This window comes from Rhinopithecus roxellana, chromosome 11, assembly GCF_007565055.1.
Source record: "Rhinopithecus roxellana isolate Shanxi Qingling chromosome 11, ASM756505v1, whole genome shotgun sequence".
NCBI classification, from domain to species: domain Eukaryota; kingdom Metazoa; phylum Chordata; class Mammalia; order Primates; family Cercopithecidae; genus Rhinopithecus; species Rhinopithecus roxellana.
Genome location: NC_044559.1, coordinates 44,606,237 through 44,612,236, shown reverse-complemented (window position 1 = coordinate 44,612,236; position 6,000 = coordinate 44,606,237). Strand labels below are relative to the sequence as shown.

Below are 6,000 nucleotides of genomic sequence, written 5' to 3'. Positions count from 1 at the left end.
CCTAATAAAAACTTAGTAAATTAAACTGTCCTTAAAGCCCTCAAACGCTGAGGTGATTGTGTGATATCAGATAGCTTTAGGGAAACACTGACTCTTTTGGTTAAGCATAGCAGCATTCTTAAAATTATTCCTTGGGCCTTCTTTTGTTCACCATCGGTTCTTGGATCTTGTTCCTTTCGAGATTGGTCCTTAATGCATTTTTAAAAAGCAACGTATATGGGTAAGGGTATCAGTATCTTGGTATTCTGTATTCTGTATGTTAGTTCATTTTGGCTTTCTTAGGATGATTTGACTCTATCCCACATCATGTAACTTGAAATGAATAGACTCATATCCTTTCCAGTGATTGCCGTCCATTCTAATCATGCAGCAGAACTCCGTGGAGTGAGCTGTAGTGTGAAAGGAGATGTCAGTTCATGCTTTTCTGAAAAGAATGGGTCCAGTGTGATGATATTCTGAAATATTTCAGCAATAGCCATGAAATATAATAGTTTCCCAAGCGCACAAAGCTCAAGAAGTTAATTGTTCATTTATGTTTGATACTAGGATTGAAACATTGGATTAAAACCAATTAAACGTTCCTAGAAGCAACAGAAAAAGTTTCCCTATTTATGAATAGAACCATTCAAATGGCGCAGACACAATCCATGTAAAGTAATGAGGTGTTTTGTTTTTTTGGCAAAGGAGAACACAAAACAGGCATAGGGGGTTTTAAAAAACCTTCTCTTTAAAAATTGCTTTTTGGATACAAGGTCAATAAAATAACATACACCAGTAGGAAGGAGTAATGGGAAATCTAGGGCTTCACTTCACAAGGAAAACAATCCCCCTCCCCCAGGTGAGCAGCACAATGAAAATACTCTGCTTATTCTATCAGGGTTACATTCCTGAACTTAAGTCAACATCCTAAGTTACAGAACTAAACATGCTCTGCCTCTGCTTAGCAACCACAAATCCTTCCTTCGCCAGTTGCATGTATTTTGGATGTGGCTTCTGAAGTACACATTCCTTCATTTTGATCAGCGCCCCGAGTTAGGAAACTTGCGTTTTATTTTCCCAAAGTGTGACAACACTTCAAGGTCCCCCCCGCGCCGCGACCCCATCCGCCCGCTGTCCTGCACGCCACTGAAGTGACCGTTTCTTTTAAACCTCGGCACCTAACAACCCGGAAGCTGGACGCCTGAAGCCTATGTGGCCCAGCGTTTTCATCCCGGCTCGTGCGAGGGGCGGGGAGAGAAGCCCGTAGGGCCCCTGGCGCGGGGCCCGGGCAGCCGCGGTGGCGCAGCCAAGGCCCGGGGCCACTTCCCGCGTCCCGGGGCCTCGCAGGCGCGAGCGCGGCGAGCGGCGCGCGGCGGAGCCCGCAGGACGCCCTCTAGCCCCGCCCGCGGCGCGCCGCGAGCCCCCACTCCCCGCCCATCGGCGGCTGCGCGCACTGCACATTCGCCCGCCGCCGCCGCTGCCGCACGCCGCCTGCCTCCTGCACGCCGCCGCCGCGCCTACCGCCCGGGCCCGCGACGCAGCCCGCTGAACGCCGGGCCGAGTCCACGCAGCCGCTGTCGGGCGGCCCCGCGGCGGCGGCGGGCGCGGGCGGCCTGGCCGGTGCCGGTTAAAGGGACGAGTTGCAAATACTTCAGGAAGTGACAAGTCGATTTCCTCCTCCCCGGGAGCCGCTCGTACAAAGCGCTCGGCGCCGGCAGGCGAGCGTGCGCGCGGCGGACGCGCGGCTGGCAGCCCGAACGACTTGGCGAGCGCTGGCGGTGACGGCGCGGGGTCCGCGTCCGGAGCGCCCCGCCGCGCACAGTAAGCGACCCGGGGCCGGGCGGCGGCGGCGGTGGCCCGGGGGCTGGCCCCGAGAGAGGTCCGGGCCGTGTGCGTCCCGGCCGCCGGCTGGAGGGAGCCCGGCTCGCGTGTGCAATGGGCTTGCCTGTGTTTTTTTCTTTTTTACTAGTGTTGCTGGTTGCCTTTTTTTCTGCCTTGTTTCGCGTTTGGATTGGGTCGGGCGGTTTCTCCGGGCGCTCGGTCTCGCCCCTGATGCAGGCGTGAGACTTGTCAGAGCACAGGCATGGGGACGTACAAGCCTGGCTGCGGCGGAAAAGTCTGCGCTCCCCAGGCCAGGACGGGCGGGCGGGCGCGGGGACTGCTGCGCCCGGGGGTGTCCTCTCCGCGTCTCGACTTGAGCTTTGACTAGCCTCTGCGGAGGAGGCGCGGAGTCTCGGGAGCCGGGCGTCCCCATTCGCCCCGAAGTTCCCGCATCGTTTGCAGACAACTCTTTTGTTCGCGGAAGTTTGCACCCGTCACCCCCGGGATGCGGGCGCGAGGCGGCGGGCTCCGCTGCTGCTGGACTGTCCGGGGCGGTCAGGATGGTGGTGAGGGGGCATTCTGTCCCGGGCGGGGGAAGCCCGCGGGGAGGCCACGGCTGGGGCTCGCGAGTGGGGGCGTCCGCGTCGGCGTGGCTTTTGCACATGGCGAGAAGGGCCGTCCGGCACAGGCACACTGGTCAAGTCACATTTTTGCCTGTCTTGGATTTTGCAAGCCCGTGGGAGGCAGGTTACGCGCTCAGGGTTTCTCTTGGTGGGGCAGAGACGAAAGAATCGAGGACACCCAGAATCCGGGGAGGGTTTGCGGTTTGTGTTGTCCCAAGTGTGTTCTCGCTCCCCCGCCCCCCACCGTGTCCCCCAGCCCCCAGCTCTCCACCCCCGTCTTCGGACTTGGGGAACAATGCTCGTGGTTCGGGCCGGGGCGCCGCAGCAGCGACGAACCGCACGGACAGGTTTGCCCGGGTCCCTCGCGTTCGGACGCCCCCTGAAGCCGAGCTCCTTCCATCTGACCGCCCAGGCTCATTAACACGTACTGTACTTAGGACGATGGTGAACAAAGAAAAGCTCTTTGCAGCGTTTGATGAATGGGATTCTGCCTCCTATAGGCCACACTCCGAGTCTTCCATACGGTACAATCTCTGGACTCGGTGGTGTTAGGAAAGTGGCCCCCGGAATGGCTTGCATTCCGGGTCTGGGATCCTGGGGTGGGCATTTGTGCCGCTGCGCTCGCCTTGCAGGAGCGGGTGCAGATGGAGCCAGGCTGACGGTTGTTCAACAGGAACAAATGTTTGTTGAATTGTTGGATGGTGGAGAAAAGAGACTGTTTCCTATTGACTGCTGCAGGAGTTGGAATGGCATTGTTTATTGGCCTGGGAAGCCAGGCAAGCGTCTTGTGCTGCTTACAACATATTAGCAGACTTCCAAATGACATGCTAGCATATGTGTTCCCAGCAGTCCCCACCGGCTGGCAGGGAGATTCCTCCTTGCTCCAGATCCTGGACTCGTTTAAAAGATGCCACCTGGTTTGAGAACTGGGGAAGTAATGGAGTTAGCCTACCAGGTGAAACTGACTGTTCCTTATTAGGCCAGGTTTTGGTTTCATTTTAATGTAGCTATTTAAGAGTAACGTGTGTCAGTTACAGTTTTGATACTGAATTGCAGGTCTACAGGGTCCCCCACCCCACCTTTAGCTGTGGACTACATAAACAGCTACTTGTCTCAATTGATCGTCCCATTCAGTGGGAGAAGGTTTGGATCAGGACTGGTAGCCCTTGACTCTGTGTCTGCACTTGGCTGTCACCCATCATGCGACCTGGGAGTGTGCCGATCCAGCTTCCAGGCGCTTTTTCAGGTTAGAAAGCTAAGGAGAGGCGTGGAGAAGGCCTGTATTTTTTTTCTTCCAAACGTTCCTTCAGAGAACGAGGCTATTTGAATTCAAATGATGTTGCCCAACTACTTCCTATTTTCTTTTGGGAAGGTGAGATTCATGTGCAGTCATTTTGATATCGAAGACAAGTTTTTAAATAGAAACTAGCAACCTCACTGCTGCAGAAGTGGACTTGAAGGTTCCAGTATTCTCAGGACAAAGTAGAGCATTCCACTGTCTTGGTTCATAATGTTTTCAATCAGTTTCCCCCTTCTCTTTTCAACTTGGGGTATGTTGCACATAGCATTTTGGAAGTTCATAAAGTTCTTTTGGAAAGAGCTTTATGATACCTTTTTGTCATTGTGGTGGTTACGCTTAATTGACATTTTATGGGAAGTCCTGGTGTTATTTCCAGGACTGGGCCCTTTCTGTCTCCATGTTTTAGTCTTTCTCTTCCCCTTGTTGATTCCCTTACCGCCCCACTAGCCTCCCCATCCTCCCTATAGAAGCCTAGTGGGCTTGGGTTCCTTTAAGCGGGTCCAGTGAGCAGGCGCCTGACCCTTGATTGAAGCTCAGGAAGGGCCAGCCTGCTCTCCTCCCCTTCTGGAGGCCAGAGAGAGCTGTGTTTAAATATTAGGAGCTGGCAGCAGGGGACGCTGCGGAGCTCTTTTAAAAAGCACACGCTTCTCACTCCTTGCCTTGGGCCCTGAAGGCTGAGCTCTGGGCCCACCTTCGGATTGTTCAGTTGATGTTTTATTTGGATAGCGTGACTTTCTGCAGTTAAATTGCGCATTGTATGGAAAACTTTCTGTTCTTACCCTTAAATAAAAAGACTAAAATAAGCAAATACTCAGATCGGCACAACCCCCATCATTACCACCACCAGGCACACCTCTCTGATGTGTAATAAAAGAAACCTGCAGGCATAATTTGTTATGTAATGTGCTGATAATACAAGTTTCGGTTTTCTATGGAAACCAGATGTGGAGGGACTCTCTTTAATTGATCCAGCAAGGGGAAGACTAATAGATTAACTAGTCCTTGCAAACCCCAATGGTGTTTTGTTTAACTTTAGGGGAGAATCCCTATAGGGCTTTGGAGAGGTTTTTACCCTTAGCTTCTGCTTTGCTGCAGCTGTCCTTTTTGTCAGACTCTTCCTCTCTTGAAAGAACCGGTTTGTTGCCAACATGAAGCACATGGCTGGAGCTGGCGGGGCTCAGTGAAGCTTAGCTCTGCTGGACTCTCCTCCTCGCCTCATCTGGCTGCTGCCCTCCCCTCCACTCCACAAAGGGTCTGGCCAGGGGACTTGGGTGCTGGGAGGAGGGTTGATTGTTCTCCCTCAACTCCTTCCTAAAGTGTCAGTCCGATCATCCAGGGAGAGTTTCTGTTTAAACTTGTCCAATGAATACACCTTCCAAAAATCATTGACTCTCTTTCTCTGATTAATTTGTTTGTTTCCTGCGTAACTTTGAGAGTTTTTTCTGGATGGCTGAGTCACCTTTATTATGGCCCAAGGTTGGGGACAGCACTGTAATAGCTGACCCCATTAACAGCAGTTTCATTGCCTGCCGGGATGTGAACTTTGGAAACAAACCCAGAGGCTTAGATATGCTGATGTGCCCTGAGACTTGCTTAGAAAATTTTTGTTGTAGCGCAGTTTACATTAACATGATTAATGACTGCGCCACTGAAAAGTCCATATTCAAAAGCAATTTACCGTTCCCTAGGGTTCTTCTTACAGTGAAGTATTTTTCTTTGCCAAACAACTTTAAGGTAACTTCTTTGATGCTTAATCCAAACCTCCTGTGCACCGGGTTTTGGGGCAAGATTTGGGCTTGGTGTATTGCGGGTTGTGGTTTTGGTGGTGCCTGTCTTAACCTTACCGAACTTGGGTCAGGGGGAACTCGAATTCTTATCTCAGAAAGTTCTCTGAGATCTGAGCAACAGACTGCTGTGCTGGCTAGGATGGGAGGGAATCTTCCAGAGGAAACTTGGCTTCTGGGTGTCTTGGAGTGATGCAAGGAGGCTGGAGCTGAAGATTTTATTTTCTTTCCCCTCACAGTGATTGGAGATACTTGAGCTTTTCTGAAAAATAGAGACGTCCTTGGGTTTTTCTTATTTTTTCTTTTCTTTCTTTCTTTCTTTTTTTTTTTTTTGTTAAATGTGGGTTGATTGAGAGGGGGAAATACTGATGGGTGGATCTGAAAGCAGCCTTAGGAACCCGAGAAAATAAAAACACATTTGAAGGACTCCGGAAGATTTTGCATTTCAAAGGGTCTACCTTGTAGAATTTCACATCACGTCAGGGGTTACAGA

General features: G+C 51.8%; 1 protein-coding gene across 1 annotated transcript in view; it reads left to right on the top strand.

Annotated features, from left to right (window-relative positions):
* Positions 1-1,436: 1,436 nt before the first annotated feature.
* FAM53B (family with sequence similarity 53 member B) overlaps positions 1,437-6,000 on the top strand; it is a 126,599-nt gene continuing 122,035 nt past the window's right edge. Inside the window, exon 1 of the mRNA XM_030941400.1 lies at positions 1,437-1,800. The gene's annotated coding sequence lies outside the window, so the exon portion shown is untranslated. The remainder of the gene's footprint in view (positions 1,801-6,000) is intronic.